The sequence below is a fragment of the Mya arenaria genome, chromosome 11 (assembly GCF_026914265.1).
Source record: "Mya arenaria isolate MELC-2E11 chromosome 11, ASM2691426v1".
In the NCBI taxonomy this organism is placed as follows: domain Eukaryota; kingdom Metazoa; phylum Mollusca; class Bivalvia; order Myida; family Myidae; genus Mya; species Mya arenaria.
Genome location: NC_069132.1, coordinates 48,654,167 through 48,673,079, shown reverse-complemented (window position 1 = coordinate 48,673,079; position 18,913 = coordinate 48,654,167). Strand labels below are relative to the sequence as shown.

At 35.5% G+C, this 18,913-nt stretch overlaps 1 long non-coding RNA gene across 1 annotated transcript; it reads left to right on the top strand.

Annotated features, from left to right (window-relative positions):
• The first annotated feature begins 14,928 nt into the window (after window positions 1-14,928).
• On the top strand, window positions 14,929-16,011 carry LOC128209222 (uncharacterized). The gene is made up of 3 exons (XR_008256961.1): window positions 14,929-15,015; window positions 15,350-15,439; window positions 15,790-16,011. It is a non-coding gene; the product is annotated as an uncharacterized LOC128209222 (long non-coding RNA).
• The last annotated feature ends 2,902 nt before the right edge of the window (window positions 16,012-18,913 follow it).

The window sequence follows — 18,913 nt, the reverse complement described above, 5'->3', positions numbered from 1 at the left end:
TTATCATTCTCACCTTCAGCAACTTTGCCTGCTGTGAACTCACTTATACCAAAACAAGATTCTGCGGTAGCATTAGAAACATTTGACCATGTTGCCTCTCTCATTCTGCAATGTGGACATAACTCAACCATCGCAAAAGCTGATATTGAAGAAGCGTTTCGAATTATCCCAATGTCACCATTAGACTACCACAAACTAGGTTTCACTTTTGATAACAAATATTATTTTTACACGGTTTTACCAATGGGTGCTTCATCATCAGTTGCCTTATTTGAAGCATTCTCTTCGAGTATTCAATGGGTCTTACAACATAAACTCAAGGTCAACTTCGTATCCCACATTATTGATGACTTCATATTGGAAAACAATTTCTGCTTTCATTCCAAAAACATTAGCACTAAGAACAACACAATATGCGACTTGATTTCCCGTTTGCAGGTTAGCAAAGCATTGACATTGGCTCCTCACCTCAACAAAACGCCTTTACCAATACCACTCATCATGAGCCCACACAAATTGATGCAGGTCAACAACAGCGGTTGATTGCATCTCTTGCATCTTGCATAATATACTATGCAAAATCTGCTCACATCTATCTCCTCAAAACTCAAAAAGGCAAACCAGGTGTGCAATACAACACGTTGTCACATAACAATTATGGTGGATGTTGGTTGTGCATCCATTTTACATGGCACTTTTTCTTGCCAGTTTTTCTTCCTTTTTAACAATTAGGGACACTGGTAGTGTGTCTCAATCATCTTTAAACATATGCTTTGATAATCATTGTAGATACTTGTGTCATATGTATATATTTTCCATATGCTGTTAATTTGTGTGTATATATATATCTGTCTAAATGTGCCAAACTTGTATTTTACTTTGCCATGACTCCTTATGTGTCAAATCTTTTGACAAATGTTTCTAATCATGTTTACTTTTTTGTTGTTATTTTAGATATGTGCCAATGACTGCATTTTCAATGGGCAGTACCTTTACACTTCAATTTAACTATACTTTACCATATGTTTGTATATGTTCACATGTATTATACATTGTCAACTTTCTTTATTTCTTCTATACTTGCCATTTTATTTTTTATTTTACATTAATTTGTTTTATTATTATTATTTTTATTTTTTTGGTAGTTTTTGCTACCCTGAAGTATTATTCTCTATGTACGCCCAACTTTATGTGCCTGTACTTATTATTTCACTCATAATCTCAATTATATAATAATCATACAATAAATATTGGCTGGTGTAAATGCACCAGCCCTTTTCAATCCAATAGCTGTTAGTGGTTCTTGTCCCATAAATGAACTCCGTTTGTGAGAGCGCAAATATAAAAATATAATTTATAAGACAAAGGAGTTATAAATTGATTTATATTAAGCACTTATACATTTAAATGCTCAACGGCAGGCAGTCAGGAGTTGGTCAGCGTGGGGTCTGGATGTTCTTATTTCAATTAGTGTAACATAACCTGTTTACACTTGAAGCGTGGCGGAAGTTGCGCAGAGCGAGCCTTTTTTTAGTGATTGGTGAGATCGTACTGGAGACGGAAATTATTTATTTTAGCCTTTCGACTGTAAGTGTATGCACAGAAAAGTGTTGAAAATTTAGAATTAAAGAATGATACTATTTTGACTACTGTTAGAGTGATTTGGATTTATCTTTTGTAAAAATGTTTTGTTTTTTTACCTAATTGGCAAAAAAATGTAACGAAATAAAGTAATTTGTCGATTTCGAGGCGTATAAACAAAGGCCCGGAAGTCAATAACTCCTTTCAATTTTTGAGCATGCGCAAAGCAATTCTACGCATGCGGTGCGGGGTGATACAGGAATCCAGTGGATTATACTTGAAATCCACTCAAAACGTTAAATCCACTCAGAACACATTCGTTTAATTAAGAAATAAAACTTATTATAAACATGTTGGAAAATGCATCATAAAGGGTTCATATGTAAAATTTTATTGAATTTGGTCAAAAAATGAAGAAATAAGAGCAATTTTTCAAAATTTATCGGAAATCGAAGTGAAATCCAGTTATCGAGAAGTGAAATCCACTCATAACTCATATATTTTGCAACAAATATTTTTTTAAATGAATATTTGATTGAATATGCATCATAATCGCATTGCGAGACGTCGATGTAAGTTTGCACGTTTGTTTGTAAACAAGAGCACGTTTTGACTCATTTCTCAGCAGCTACTTTGCATTCTCATTGAAGAAGCTGAAACAAAGACGGGTATGTAATTTTATAATGCTTTCTTTTACGGATTGAGTTATTGCGTTGTTTCGTTTATTTGTTGTTAACTGACGGCATGTGAGTACTGAACATTCACCAGGTCTGACAAGTGGCTTTCCTCCTGGCTCTCCATTTTTTCCCCTCTACAATTGCAGTTTGTCAGCAAATTTTGACTTTGAAAATATTTTATTTCCGAATTAAGGGCCGGCAGGTGGGGAAGGTAAAAAACTAATACGTTTAAAAAATACATGTTTTATTTACCTTTGAGGAAAGATCTTTTTTGAGAGTGAAACATTTATTTTTGGCGACATGTTTTGGGTTAGTAAGGAGTTAAACAATTTTTACAAAAAAAAGTTTTGGGATCATAAAGCATTCACATTATTAAGGAAAAGTCTGACGACATAAGTACAGGTACTTCGTTTTTATGTCAAAATGCCCAAGACTACCTATTTAACAATATCTTGAGAGATCTTGATGATATCTTCTCAAATAAGAAAGTTATTCAGAGAAATAATGAAATTTCGTGGATGAAATTCATTTTATTTCCGGACTAAACATCATCTAAGTTCCTGGTCAGAAAAGTTATAAAAAAAGGTTGACCAGCAGTAAGGAGTCGAATAAGGCTGACCAGGTTGGTCAGCGATAAGAAATACATGTTGTTTTTAATTACACTATGTCTTTAAGTTTCACAAATGATCAAATGTGTCCATGCATCTATTGTCTAATATAACTTTAAAGCATAACGCACACTTTTAAGTAAAGACATGAAAACAGAAAGGAAGATTTATTTTATGAATATCATGCATTACTCACATTATTTGTTTCTGCACTTGGGAGTTATTCATTATTGAATCAATTTTCATTATCATCAAAAGTACATGTTGTTAACCATGTGTTTGTCTATTTCCGTTAAAATTTGGTATTCCTAAAGAGTAGTACATTTCTCTTCAACAGTTCCTTCCAAAAGACCACATCACTCTAGATGTGTCTGGTACAGATCCAGACTTCTTATCGGATGTGTACACACTGAAGATTTCCAGGTGATGGCAATCCAGTACGTTTACTGCTACCAGTGCTGCGCTGGACTCTTCATATATAAATATAAGTTGTTCTTTATAACTCTCTAAGATAATCGAGTAACGTGCGAGCCAAACAAACAAACACCAGGTAGCCGAGCTTACGGGCGTAATGAAACAAACACCAACAGATCCCTTCAGGGAAAAGCATGCTCGACCCAGAAGGGGTCAACTGGTCTTTATATACACTAACTTCTCTATTCTCACATAGCCCGGGATTTGCTAATTTGCATATTACCAACCAAGTTTACATCCGGTATGAACGTACTTCCGTTTTATACACCTCCGCCGCTGTAGACCTCTGTCGCCTACAGGGGACCGTTACACTTCAACCATAAGGAAAGCAGAGCTTTAAAGAGTGTTGAAGTTCCAACTTACTATGCCTCACAGGACAGCTGAGCTTTCTAGCAAGAGCATAGAAGTGGAGACTATGAACGCACATCCGCCGCATACAGCGGACCGTTACAATCGCATGTTCTCTAACATATCATAATTATTCAAGTTTACATATGCATTTATTACACAAAGGTTAAATTCTGCACACGTTTCCTTTTTTGCCATTGTTGCATCATTTCTTTTTTTTATCAATACTGTTTATAGCAATTAATTCACGACAAGTCATCAATGTAAGAAATTGTTGATAAACAACAACATATACTTCCACAATGCCCGTATAAAATAAAAAATCTACACTTTCTTTATCTCTGAAGTTTCAGTTTTTATCAATTTCAGCCTGCAGAAACGAGTAAATCGCAGATGGCAAATGTCCATCCTGCAACAAGATGCCAGACACTGAACAACATTATGGTTCTGCCATAGTCATCCTGACGAAAAAAGACCGCTTTTCACAGGTACGCTTCTTCATGGACAACCTGAAGAAACTGTTCAATGAACTTTCTGCATTTGACACCAATATTAACACAATGTGCACATTAATACACAGATTGCTTTTAAATATGTTATTTCATGGAAATTATTTTAACATTGAATGTGTGAATTTAAACACAATCAGTAAATATGTAGCTAACTATATACAATTATGTTCCATTTCTTTTTGTAAAAATGCAGTATCATTATATAGATCATTTGAAATGTTAATTAGGTTTACATGCTATTGTTGCTGATTTCTTAGTTAATATTAATCGCCAGTAAAATTTTGCCAAATTGTTGTCCAGTCTCTGACAGTTAAAGGCAGACGTTCAATTTACATGTTGTTTTTTTTCACTAATTTTCCGTATTGATCTCTTACAGTAATTTGGCCAAACTGTTGTAAAATGTCTAACCGTTGAAGGCCGCAGTTTGATTTAAATGATATTGTTAACTACTCTTCAGTATTGATCTCTTACAGTAATTTGGCCAAACTGTTGTATAATACCTGACGGTTGAAGGCCGCAGTTTGATTTACATGCTGTTGTTAACTACTTTTCAGTATTGATCTCTTACAGTAATTTGCCCAAACTGTTGTATAATCTCTGACGGTTGAAGGCCGCAGTTTGATTTACATGCTATTAATTCCTGTTTCTTAATATTGATCTCGAACAGTAATTGTGCTCAATTTTTGTTTAATTAGTGACAGTTTAAGACTCACTTTTATTTACATGCAGTTGTGTATTTATGTTTGTTTGTTATGGCACTAACCTGATGTACATTATGAATCTGCTCGATCTGCCATTGTTTTGTACTGTTTACAACTTTACCAAATTTACAAGTTACTTTCTTTTTTATGCTATTTAACTCTCATATTATAAAGGTTTATCAATTTTATATTTTTTATGCATTAAATTTACAGTATTACTTACTTACACTGTTATAGCTACTTAATAACTAATGCACCTGAACAAAACATTTATACTACCTATATATATCCCTTGCATAATGATGTGATTACACTTTTATAGACTCAGATTATGTGCCATTGTCCTTATGGCTATTCCATTCAAGCATATACCGGGTACAAGGCACTTAAAAACCAGGACACGCGATCGAGGGTGCAAATTGTGTACCCGGCCAAGCTGATCCAGGATGGTGCTCTGGTGCACGATGAACTACCTGAGTGGGGCCAGTATATAGCGGCAAATAGACTCTCAAAATTGGAAAACCTTAAAACGGTAAAACCCCAGTATATTCGTGATGAAAAGGAACTTGATCATCAGACTAACGTTTGCATTACAAACTCACCCTCTGCAAATCCCACGCCTGATGTTATCCAACGGGATATAGTCGGTCATATGGGCTGTGCAGCGCCGGTAAGCGGGGACGTGACACGGATGGCATCACCGCCGTTTATCCCACCGAAAAGGCCAGTGCTATCAGACATCCAGTATATGTAGTTTGGGCGGAGCTATGAATATTAAAATTTTATTGTGTAAAAGCGATGCCGTACTGTATTGTGGTTAGGTTATTATCAACTATAAAACTACGTAGCAAATGTCTACTCAACCTTTGCCATAGCTACTGTTCTTGGCCTGATATTAGAAAGTGTTTCAAATCATTTTCAGTATTTTTTGGATGAGTCGTTGATCGAATCTTATCAAGTGTAATGAATATAGTTAAAAACGTTATCGCCAGGGGTATTGCTTGAACGGTACGGCCCCTTGTGCGTACATATAGGCCTTACTAGAATATAACCATATAGACGTATAAATAAACGTAGAAAGTCCATTTACGTTGTATTTCGCAACCCGTAACATCTTTATTAAAAACACTGAATTATTTGAATGACTTGCGTCATTGTTTGGGCGGGCTGGTGGGAGGGCAGCATCAAAGTCACCTTATGTATCGAATAATTTAGTTAGGTTTGACATAAAGAGACCAAACTTGGTATTATTACATCGTTATTGTATTCTAAGTCAAAGCGGCGTAGTCGAGCGCGCTGTCTTACGACGGCTCTTGTTAATTTGATTTTTTTGGTATATGTTGTTTCATCAGGGATTGTTATGCGGTAAAAAGTATAGTGATATGAAATAATGATTGTTCATCGCTGAAGGAGCACTAGACGAAGTTACCGGAACTGGAGCTTCCAACTCTGCCTCACAATCCGAATTGTCATGTGACAGCGATATCCGAGCACGTTTCGACATATTTGGAGAGGTACCTGTAAGAGCTGTGGTGTTGGCTGTTTTCTTAGTCTTAGGCCGTCCAGTCCGCCCCTCATTCGCCACCGTCTTATTTCACCCTGCAGGCAGGACTTGACGAGAGTTGTCCCAATTGGGTCCCTGTAGTGTAATTGGGGCTTCTTTGTAAGTGTCTGTGTCAAGACAGCAAAGACAACTAGATACTGTGGTTGACATGCGTTATTGACGCTGCATCTGAAAAATATCAAAACCATGAAGTATCGAAAGGCCTATGAATGTGCAACATCTGTTCATGTTAAGCGTATAATGGTGCACAATACGCAAAGAAAATGTGAACGCATTGTTCACCAAACTAAGTAACAGAAAAATGTGCACACCGCACTATAATAAAGTTGACCCGCACCACACCGTGGTCGCAATGTGCACCGCACAAAGTCAAAAAGTGTGCACCGCACTAAATAAGTTTGACCCGCGCCACACCGTGGTCGCATTGTGCACCGCACAAAGTCAAAATGTGCACTTAGCACTAAATAAGTTTGACCCGCGCCACACCGTGGTCGCATTGTGCACCGCACAAAGTCAAAATGTGCACTTAGCACTAAATAAGGTTGACCCGCACCACACCGTGGTCGCATTGTGCACCGCACAAAGTCATAAAATCAGGCGCGTAGGAGCTGGGGTCGCAGGGGCCGCGCCCGCGGCCCCAATATTCTGGCTAGTAACGGCAATGGGGCCGCGAATATTTGTTACCGATTTTCTTAATACTCGTTTTTTAAATAATGCTACGCGCATATAGATCAATGCCAGTCTGACACGATTGAATAAACAGGTCACCGTGTCATGATTAAACCTGTGACCATCTAGCATATTGGCGTGTGAATGGCGTGAAAACAGGCGGCAGATTATTAAAGACGGGTAAGTGGAAGAAGAGGCAATAAGACAGTAATTATTTGTATCGTTTTTGATCTTTCAAAAACTGTAGTTGATTATAGTAATTGCAATTATTCGTTAAAATAGAATTGTCATTAAATAGTGAAGCGTGAAGAGTGAAGACATGGAATGTTTTTCTCCGGGGAATATTAGTGATTTAAATTAAATAAAACTGGATTATTAAACTTATTTGGACATCAGTGTATTGTGTAAACATCAGGCTTCATGTCAGATAACGAAAAAAAGAAAAACAAAAAATCTAGCAAGAGGGCTAGAAATAAATTTGTTCGTAATAAAACATGTGCCAACTTATGACATGAATACATTGAAGCAAAGTCTTGCTACAATAAGTTAAAAAGAAAACATAAGACTAAATTTAATATAAAAGAAAAAGAAATTTTGGCAAACCTGAGTAAATAAAAACCCAAGGAATTTTGGAATAAAATTAAAAGCCAATATAAAAAAGTCAACCCAAATCTGAGAATTTAAATGCGTCATAACATAACATAACATAACATAACATAATGTTTATTGTACTTAAAGGCCGTCAGACTTATGTGACCATTTCAAAACATCATATAGTACTTCAGACTATAATGAAAACCAAGAATTAAGAACAAACATTAGCGATGAGTATCTTGACAAAGAAATAACATTGGCAGAAATTAAAGTAGCTGTTTTTTCCCAAAACAATAATAAAAGTAGCGGTTTGGGTGGAATAGTCGCAGAAATTTATAAAACTATATTTACAGATATATCACCATTTCTATCGAAACTATTCAATTGCATCTTTTCTACAGGAGACTACCCCAGATCCTTTGGGGATGGTATAATAGTACCTGTTTTTAAGGGGGGAAATGTAGACGAGCCAAAGAATTATAGAGGAAAAACTCTCATTAATATTCTTTCGAAAATATATTCTCAAATATTATTAATAGACTAACAACGTGGAGTAGTATTAATAATAAAATTATCGAAAATCAATTTGGATTTCAAAAAGGAAAGTCTACGATTGATTGTGTGTATATTTTACATTCAATTATAGTAAAAACACTTTCCTCAAAGATGAAATTGTATTGTTGTTTTGTTGACTATGAGAAGTGTTTTGATAAAATCACAAGATCACATCTATTCTATAAGTTAATAACTGAAAATATAAGCACCCGTTTCGTAAAGGCCATCAAGGCGATGTATAGTGCCGTCAAGGCATGTGTACGATATTAAACAAACCTATCTCCATTCTTTACATCAAATATCGGCGTGAAACAGGGAGACCCCAGTTCAAGTTGGATGTTTTTATTTTTCGAAAAAACTAATCTTTTTGACAGTCTCATAGGGTCAATTCTTAATTATGGTTCAGAAATCATTGGATTCCATCCAGCAAAAAACATTGAACTAATTCATTGCAAATTCATGAGAAAAGTTTTAAACGTCAGGAAAAGTACGAATCTCATCGCCTTATATGGTGAACTAGGAAGGCACCCAATGATAACTGAACGAAAAATAAGAATGCTTAAGTATTGGATACGAATTTTAAAATCTAATAATACATCATTAATCAAAAATACATATAGAATGTTAAAAAAATGACGTTGACAACAATAATACATACAGTGGAATGAATTGGGCATATCAAATAAAGAAAATATTAAATGAAATTGGAATGTCAGACATCTGGTTAAATCAAGATATACAACCGATTTCGATCGAAATAATACGACAAAGAATGATTGATATTTATAAACAGTCGTGGAATACAGATATTAATGATTCAAACAGACTAGAAACATATAGCTGGTATAAAAATGAACTCAAGCAAGAAAAATATCTAGATAGTATACACATAAAAAAATATAGAATTGCTCTTACAAAATTTCGAGTTTCCTCACATGACCTACTAATCGAAACGGGAAGACATCATAACATCCCAAGAACAGATAGAATATGTACCTTTTGTAATATGAATACCATCGAAAATGAATATCATTTTCTTTTAGTATGTCCAAAATATCACAATCTACGAAAACAATTCTTTAAACCATACTTTTGCCATTGGCCAACAAAACAAAAATGTATTATCCCTGTTGTCCTCAGACAGCGGAAAAACTATGCACTGTGTTAGTAAATATCTATATCATGCATTTTTGTTACGATCGAGAACCTAATTATGTTGAGAATTGATATGATATATAGTATACTTCTCTATTGACTATGTCTTTGCTCTTCACGATGATTTGTTTCATATGATTTATTTCATATGTTTTGCATTTTGGCTATAGATGATATGTCATTTAATGCTGAAAAAATATTATGTTATGTTATTATGTTATGAAATAGCCAGCAATATGTATTTGTTCAAACTCGTCAGATTAAAGTTTGACTTTAAAATGGACGTTCCAAATCTGCCTAAGAGTTTTAAATTTCCAAAGAGATCTTTTGGCACTAAAAAACTGAACACGGGGCATTCAACTCGCAATGGTTTCAAGGTCACTCGTGGCTTCACTATGAAGAAGTAAACTGCGCTAATTTGTTATTAAACATACATTGTGAGATTGCGCAAATATGAATATTTAAAAGTAAATAAATACTGGCGTGTATAATAATTTAAGATTGCGCAATAATTAACATGTCGCTGTTGCTCATAATGTTATTTTAACCGAAAAAAGGTTTAGATAAAACCTTTAAAAAAAACCTGAACTAACTGGAAATCGAGTCATTCAATGCTTAAAATTGAAAAAAATCTCGACGGGAGGGGCCACCCCTCCCCATCCCACCCCTTCCGCGGCCCCAATGTCAATGTCCTTCCTACACGCCTGTACACCGAACTATGTATGTTTGACCCGCGCCACACCGTGGTCGCATTGTGCGCCGCACAGAGTCAAATGTGCATACTGCGCTAAATAATCAAAGCGCTGAAAGCGCTGAGGAACGGTGGCCCCGAGAGAGTAAGCAATTTATTCAAATGATGACAGGAATTTCAGAAACGAATTGATAGGAACACACAGGGAAGTTGAAAGGTGGGGTTCATATGTTTTACAACAACGTACGAGTTGACAGGCTTCAATTTTATTAGGCGTGATATATACATATAGAACATATATATAAAGTGTAAGATAAAAATAATATATGTAGAATATGTTTGAACGTTCCCAAGGGATAAGTTTCACAATGGAAATGAACATCACGTTAATTTTGAACAAGAGCTGGCACAGAGACAGCGGGCTGGACTATTCCGCCGCTTTTCAGTGTAAGGATTGAAAAGTTAACCAACATTTCTAAGTCAAATAATAAAAGCCTATAATTTGCATTAAATGCAAAGTAGAGTTATCTTACTTGGTTTATTAAGTAGGTTGGATGGTTGAGTAACATGGTTTCAAGTCTCAATGCAATACCTCAAGTACTTAATGAGATATTTACCTATGTGTGCTTGCATGCAAAACCTTAACCAGAATTTCTTAGTCAAATAATAAACGCCTATAATTTGCATTAAATGCAAAGTAGAGTTATCTAACTTGGTTAATTAAGTAGGTTGGATGGCTGAGTACCATTGTATCAAGTCTCAATGCGATACCTCAAGAAGTAACTGAGATATTAACCTATGTGTGCTTACATGCAAATCCTTAACCAAGGTGTGACGCCGACACTTGGGTGAGTAGTATAGCTCTCCATATTCTATGAAAAGTCGAGCTAAAAATTGATATGATAATACCATCTGTATGCAGAAAGAACATGGAAACAAACAACATAGCAAATGAAAAGTGTTTTGTACAAACAAGTAGTACAATGTTTCATTTACATATCAAAATCAACGTAAAGTAGTAATACATTCAGTAAATGTCTGTTTTGGAAATATGTATGTGAGCAAACTATGCATGTTTTGATGAGGTTGGCAATAAACACATGTGTAAATGTACATGAAATATGTCAACATTATCAACACTGAAAGAACATGTACAAATGTACGAACGAAACATTGATGTGTTGTCAGTGTTTATGCACCATTTTCAATAAAAGTTTCAGTATAAAGCAACAACTGGTACAAAAAAATGTGGACATTGCAGCATTGCTATATTATGATAGATGGCACAGTGTTATTGCAAGCATGTTTAGTTGTGGAATACGAATGAGTAAGAGATGCTTATGAGTAAGACTGTTTGTCATTATTCAGTAAAATTTACATCGAAATTGGCTGATGAAATAAACAGAGCATCTGAAAAGTTTATGGTCAGTTCGTGGTACATCTGATATCCAAAACAGTGACAGTTTGTGTGCTCCTCCTCATAATGATTTCCATGGCAACAGGGCAATGGTCCATTTAGAACGTCTGAATTTCTTCGGATAGTGGCTTGAAGGCATGTTACATCACAGCTGAGTACATCAGAGCTGAATAAATCAATACCATGGTGGCATTGACGTCCTGGAGGCTTCAGTTTTCTGAAAGTACATGTACCACATACATAGTCATTAATATTCATTGCATGATAGAGGGGGGAACAGACTTCAAAACTCATATAGTTCATCTATAGGCTATATGCAACACATACTGAAAGTTTGGAAATGATATATTAAACAATAAATGATTGAGACAAGTATTAGCACCTGTGGTATTTTCATAAAAAGCAGAAACAGCCATTTCCCTCAAATAGTAAGCTGCAAACCTTTGAAGAGCCATTATTTCCTTATGCATTGGAATAATCTGACCAAGTAAAGTTTTCCTTGTTGCTTTCAATGGTGTCTTCAGAACAGCACTACAAAAATGACCTGCCTACTCTTATAAGTTTTTTTCTAAGCCAAATAAGGTTTTCGCACTTCTTTTGCGCTTAGAGTTTTATATAAACAAGAGGCCCAAAAGGGCATATGCTATACTGGCTGAGTGGATCTGGCTGGTTTTCAAAAGGAACCGAGCTCTTATGGATATGTAGATACTGTACAAGTTTCATCGAGATACAATCAAAAATGAAAGCTGTATCATGTTAACGAACAATTGTTAACTGACAAACTGATTTTTTTATACTATCAAGGCCCATAATCTAGGGATGCCTGAGCGGATCTGGCTGGTTTTCGAAAGGAACCAAGCTCTTATGGATATGTAGATACTGTACAAGTTTCATCGAGATACAATCAAAACGAAGGCTGTATCGTGTTAATGAGCAATTGTTTACAGGAATTTTATACGATCAAGGCCCATATCTAATCAAGCATGGTCGGATCTGGCTGGTTTTCAAAAGAAACCGAGCTCTAATGGATATGTAAATACTGTACAGGTTTCATCAAGATACCATCAAAACTGAAGGCTGTATCGTGTAAACATGAATTGTTTACAGACGCACATACTACGTACAAATTACCATCGCATAAGCTGTTATGGCCTTTGGCCAGTAGAGCTAAAAATGACATAGAGCCAAACTGAAATGCTTCAACTTTTCAAAATTTTGCTTTTCTTATCCACTTATATAAAGGTAACAGAACTGTTCAGTTTAACAAAAGAAATTTAGTGATAATGTGTTTATAGACAGTCTAAACACCACTATATGCCAAACTGTTTGCTTCAGGGACAAATGGCGCAACAAAAGAAATTGTAAAAAAAAACACACCAAAACTGAAAGATTCATGACAACTGCTAGTGTTTTCATGTATGAGGTGGCTACATGATGTAGAAAATGCAGAGATAGCATTAATCTGCCCATTTTTAATTTTTTTTTACTTTAAGTATCTGTTTTGAAGGCTAGATTTGGCATTAAAATCAGAGTACAGCACTTCACCAATGCATGGGTGAAAGTTGAAAATTTTGAAAAAAACTGAAATATTTTGCTGGGGGCCTGGATCCAGGGCAAAGTGCTGGCAGGGGGTCCAGGGGGCCGGAGGCCCCCGGAAGCTCCTGAGATTTAAGAATTTTAAGGGAATAAAATGCCATTCCAGAGTATAAATTGACCTTGAAATGAAATTGAAGCCTGACTTAAATTACTTTAATGTATGGCTAAATAATATTTTCTACACTATTAAAAAGAAAAAAAATATTAATATAAGAAAATGATACCATTAATGAATTTTATGCCTAAACTGATTCGTTTGGTAGGAAATGTATCAACAGTCACAAAAATGTATAAGGTAGAATTTCTTCATTTATTTATTATGATTAAGATTTGGACCAAAAAAACTTATAATATTTCAAACTGATGCTTTTGTCAACACTCTTTTAACAACCATTAATCAACCAAGTTTGATTCTTTTCCATTTATTCTGACTGTTGCTACCATTTTCATTTTTTTTCATTTCTTTTTAAGCACCGTCTGTTTGGCCAGTCCGTGTAATTTTGCAACCCTTTTTGCTTTTTCAGTTTTGAGAAGCTGCAGGGAAGATTCCCAAATGATTGGTTTTTACACATCATTTCATCGCCAAATGATTACGCTCCGCAGAGTGATTTCCCCATCTATCACCGTTTTTGTCAACCTCAGACAAACATTCCCACCTCCACTTTTTTACTGCCTTTTCGTCCTTCGTATTATAACCCGCTAGCAAAAACTTAATTTTCAGAACTATTTTGTTTGATAAACAATCGTCTGCATCGAATGACAGTTGCTAATAATAACAATGTCGGCCATCTATATGTGCAGTCCTTAAGTGATAAAAGACACGTTTGGAGTGCAAAATCGAGTAAGCCAATCAAAAGTATCCTTTCACACGAATGACGTATAGGGTTTTCCTCGACCTCGTTTGTCGGAATTACGATTCGGCGATTCCCGATGAAAGAGGATCGCACACCGAGTCTGTTTGGCCGTAATCGAACAAAAAGATCGACTATCTCCGTAAACCAAATTTTGAATCATTATTTTTTCAACAACAATTATTTTGTGTTTTTTTGAACGAATATTTTTTATACAATATTGCAACGTTTGTCACGCCATAATCAGGGATACTTTTTTTATTATTTTGACATTTCTTATGTTTCCCTGTAACACACGAGTCTGCCATATTAAAAAAATCGTTAAAAGACTCGTTGACGGCCATTTAGGTGGACTATGTGAGTCACGAACGGCACAAATGCATAAATTAACGAAAAGCATAATATACCCCAGCAAACACATGACGTTGGATCAACGTCGGATATAGGTTGGATTTAGGTCGCGACGTCGGCGACTTAAATACAACGTTGTATCAACGTTAAAATCACGATGTCAGTCCGACGTCGCAATTAGACATCGAACCGACGTTGTGATTTGGTTATTGTTTGTAATAAGTTGTATTTTTCAAGTTAATAAATGATATATGAATGATGTAACAAGAAGTTGCTCGAAAAATCGTGATACTGCTGCAAATAAATAATAAAATTCGATCATGTTATTATTCAAGTTGCTTCCCTTGTCTGTGCCCTTGGTTTCTGTAATTGGAATTTCCGCATGGTGTCGCATGTTTATAGACTTTTTTCTTTCTTTTTTTGTTGTTAAAATTCATCTTGTTAAACAAAAAATAGCAGAAATAATTATATCGATAGCTTTTTATCATGTCATTTAGATAATTCCGAAAAAAATGCATGTTTAATTCCTTATCTTAAAATAGACGCGCGCAATTTTGAACCCATTTTGATCAGCCATATTGCTCATGAGGTGTACGAATATTGACGAGAGTGAAAGAGTCAAATTACTCCTCTAGAGACTCGACGGTTCATATTTTAAATAATACAACAAGGTAAGTTGATACAATGCATGTTTAATGGTTCATAGCAATAATTTTCTGGTGTATTACAAGGTTGTTTCAATGAAATTTTAGCATACATGTAATTCAACCCGATTCGCCCTCAATTGACATCGCGCCGATTTGTACTTTTTTTGTATGAGAAAACAATGTTAATTGTTCTCACGAATAATGTCTGTAAATACAGGTAGTTGTTGTGTAATTTTGATTTTTGATCAGGATCCGAAAGGCCCATGTTATTTACCATTGTTTTTGTTTATTTCAATGTAATCCAGCAAAAATATATACATTGTTATCAATTTCATATAATTATTATAATTTTTGACAGGTTTATGACGGATGATGTAATGCCTAGCTTTACCGTGAAGAGAAAAAGGAGAAAATGACTTTCCAAAAGCAGTTGTTCAAGGTGTTCAAGGTAATACTTGCCAAGTCAAATCTGCTTCTTGACAGTAATAATTTAAGTATGTTATTATTAAAGTGAGTACCAAGTATAGTCCTGTGCATTCACCTCTTATAAAAATAGCACTAGTCCCCGCTCAAGAAAAACAAAGCAATTTATTCACTGGAAATGATTTCATACGCGATAGCTTTGATCACAGATTCTAGTAACTGAAATAAGTAAAACAATTAAAAGATAATGAAAAAATACAGCAAATATTGTACCAAAACTGGAGAAATTTTGTTGTGTGGAATTTGATTTCAAAACTATTTTTAGCAGTTTCAAGTCAATATAATTTTATTTGACAAGATTATTATATATTTCAGCAAATGTCACTGCGTTTACTGCTACTAATCATGAGGTTGATGGGGCAATTGGATCCTGTCTGAAGTACGCTCCAGACAGACAAGGAGGTGGAGGATGACGAACTGTTTACACAAGTTAATTAACATACATCTCTAAACTTATTAATTTACCATGTGTCAATTTAATTTAGTATGCCTTTATCATTTAATACTTTTAGTGTCTGTACTGATTTGTTGTGAAAATAAAACTTGTACACTCTCTGAGTTGTTTGTTAATGAAAGTAGGTGAATGCTGCGGTAATCCTAATTACCTGTTACCTGTGTGGTATGAATATTAATACTATTGATTTTAGTCGTTATCACAACGTTGTTTCAACGTCGTAACTCCGACGTTGTTTCAACGTCGTAACTCTGACGTTGTTTCAACGTCATGATTTCGACGTCTAAAAAACTTTCATTTTCAACCAATATACAACGTTTATCCAACGTCAGTTTCTGACGTTGTTACAACGTCTTTCCAACGTCAATTGTTTGCTGGGACGTCATCAAAATAAGCTAGATGAACTACGCAAATTCACATCGTAATCTAAACAAATTAAATAATAGAATAAACACGCAGGTTCATGATTTAGTCAGGGATGATAACAGAGCCAAAGTGCCAATCCTGAAAATATCTGCGTGGGGTTCAGGGGGCCGCTAAAGGCCCCTGATGGGTCCAGGGCAAAGCCCTGATGGGGGGACATGGGGGGCGAAGCCCCCGAAGCTTTCAGTATTTCAGGGTTTCTAATACCCTTTTTTGCCTTAGAATAGTGTTCAAGGAGTACACCTTTCGGTTTGGTAGATATAATTATGTTCAACAGGAGACATCCGCAATCAGAACAATTATCAGGAATCTTAGCAGTGAAGTTTAACACCTTTGTTTTTAAACAAAGTTAAATTTACTTTTTTACCTGAAGTCACAGGCATAAGACATGTACCTGACATTTTGGTTCAGTTGTCCACTTCCCATAAAACTCAACTGGCTATGATCAAATGCCTTTGTATGAATAGTCTACACTGTGGGATGTTTGATAAATAATAATGAACAGCATATCAATTATCAAGCTTGCAAATGTTTATTGTAAAAGTGTTATTTATTCAATTTTTATATATCATAAGAATATTTATTCCATTAACTGCACATTTTATGAGAATATAATATTATTAATTATTATATATATTATTCCAAGTAATATCCAAATGGGACTGTAAATGCTTTGGCAGGGTAACCGTTGTGGACATGGTGGACTGTGTCACCATCAATGTCTATGAGTTAGGCCTCTCAATTAATGTAGGTCACGCACATAAACAACGCAGGTAAAACACAGATATTTGCACAAAGAACAATATGTATACAGTGCAAATAATGAAGCAATTTCAATATCTGTCATGCCACGCACACGTAGAGCCGTTCATGTGTAACAATCTGATTATAAAATACTTACAATACACATTTAATCCAGCTGAAGTCCACTCTTAGGCAGGGCGCTTACAAAATGGCGACGATCGAAAATTGAAATGATCATGCTAAATAGAGGCGGCGTAATCTGTATAATATACTTTATCGATATACGGTTTCCAAAAAGCATTCACTTCGTTTGTTTATTGATCAGTGAAATAGTGTTTACATATCATTTCATTTTTAAGGAAATTTTTGAATTGTTTGGAATCGATTAATCAATTATGGTAACTACTTCTTATAACCGACTCACACCTGTAACAATACACTTAGTTTTTCGCCGTTTTGGAGCGGTTGCGTATAAATATGTTGTCTTCATTTTGTGATTTTTTTCAGCTGCATTTTCAGGGATATGCAAAATGTGAGTTCAAGTGTACATTACTATACATCAATTCAGTTTTGTTGAAGTTTAAAGATGTCATGTGTATTCAAGCATTCAATGAGCGCATTATTTCAACCGAATCACCGTGTAATCATTTGTAGTAACGATCTAATGTGCCTACTATGAACGTGGCCCTGAAGAGCCCCCGTTCAAAAATGACCCACGCCACACCGTGGTCGCACTGTGCACCGCACAAAGTCATAAAATGTGCACTTAGCACTAAATAAGGTTGACCCGCGCAACACCGTGGTCGCAATGTGCACCGCACAAAGTCAAAATTAAAAAAAATACTCATAGCACTAAATCAAAATAGACCCCTCTAAAACAGTGAAGCCATGCCGCACTGTGGTCACAGATAAGATGTGCGCCACACGAACGACAAACAATACATACAATTTTTAAAACTTTCAAGGTGTATTTTTAACTAATCAAACTGAACAGACATGCATATAATTTGATATAAAGCTTGTCGTAATTAAAAATACTTGTCTTAGTTTAATATTCTTAGTATATAAAAGAAATGCAAAGCTATTCTCAAACTTTTGCGTAATTTTTTAACCCAGTTTAAATTATTTAAACATTGAAACGTAACTTGCGCATCACTTAATTGGTTGTGGTACAGAAGGCTGCAACCATGTCCATGGCTGCCCAACAATTTGATAGAAATTTGAACTGCCCGTCTCTGGAAAGGTGGCAACCATCCGAACTGAAGTGTTTTCACTTTTGCCTTCGCCACTGCTGTCCAAAATCTCTTGAAGCGCCATAGATATACGGCCAGGAAAACGGATATGAAGATTGATGTTATCTTGTACATTCAACGCATCCACTCTATCATTGACCCAATCAATGTCACCTGCATGGTTAATAGGGTTTGCAAAGATGCTGGACATCGATGTAACACTTGGCTTTATACGACCTGTGCAATGTTCAAAATATTAAGTGCACTGTCAACTATATCACATGTTTGACTCGTAATGTATTGCACGGGTATGTTAGAATTATACAGGTCATTAGTCGCCAAGTGCTTCAATTTTAGTTTTGAGAACGGCTGCTGAGATCCCAGGAAAGCCATCCGCCATATGCCGTCCGTATAAACCTAAATGAAAGTTAAGCGAATCCTCTGAAAAGTTTGAAGTCGAGATACAAAAAAATGTCCAAAAAGTTGAACTTTCATGGGCGCAGCCATATTGAATCGGTTATGTCCTGACACACATGTAGTTCAAAGACGTCTGCGTAATCCCTTTTCTAAATAACGAAAACCGTAC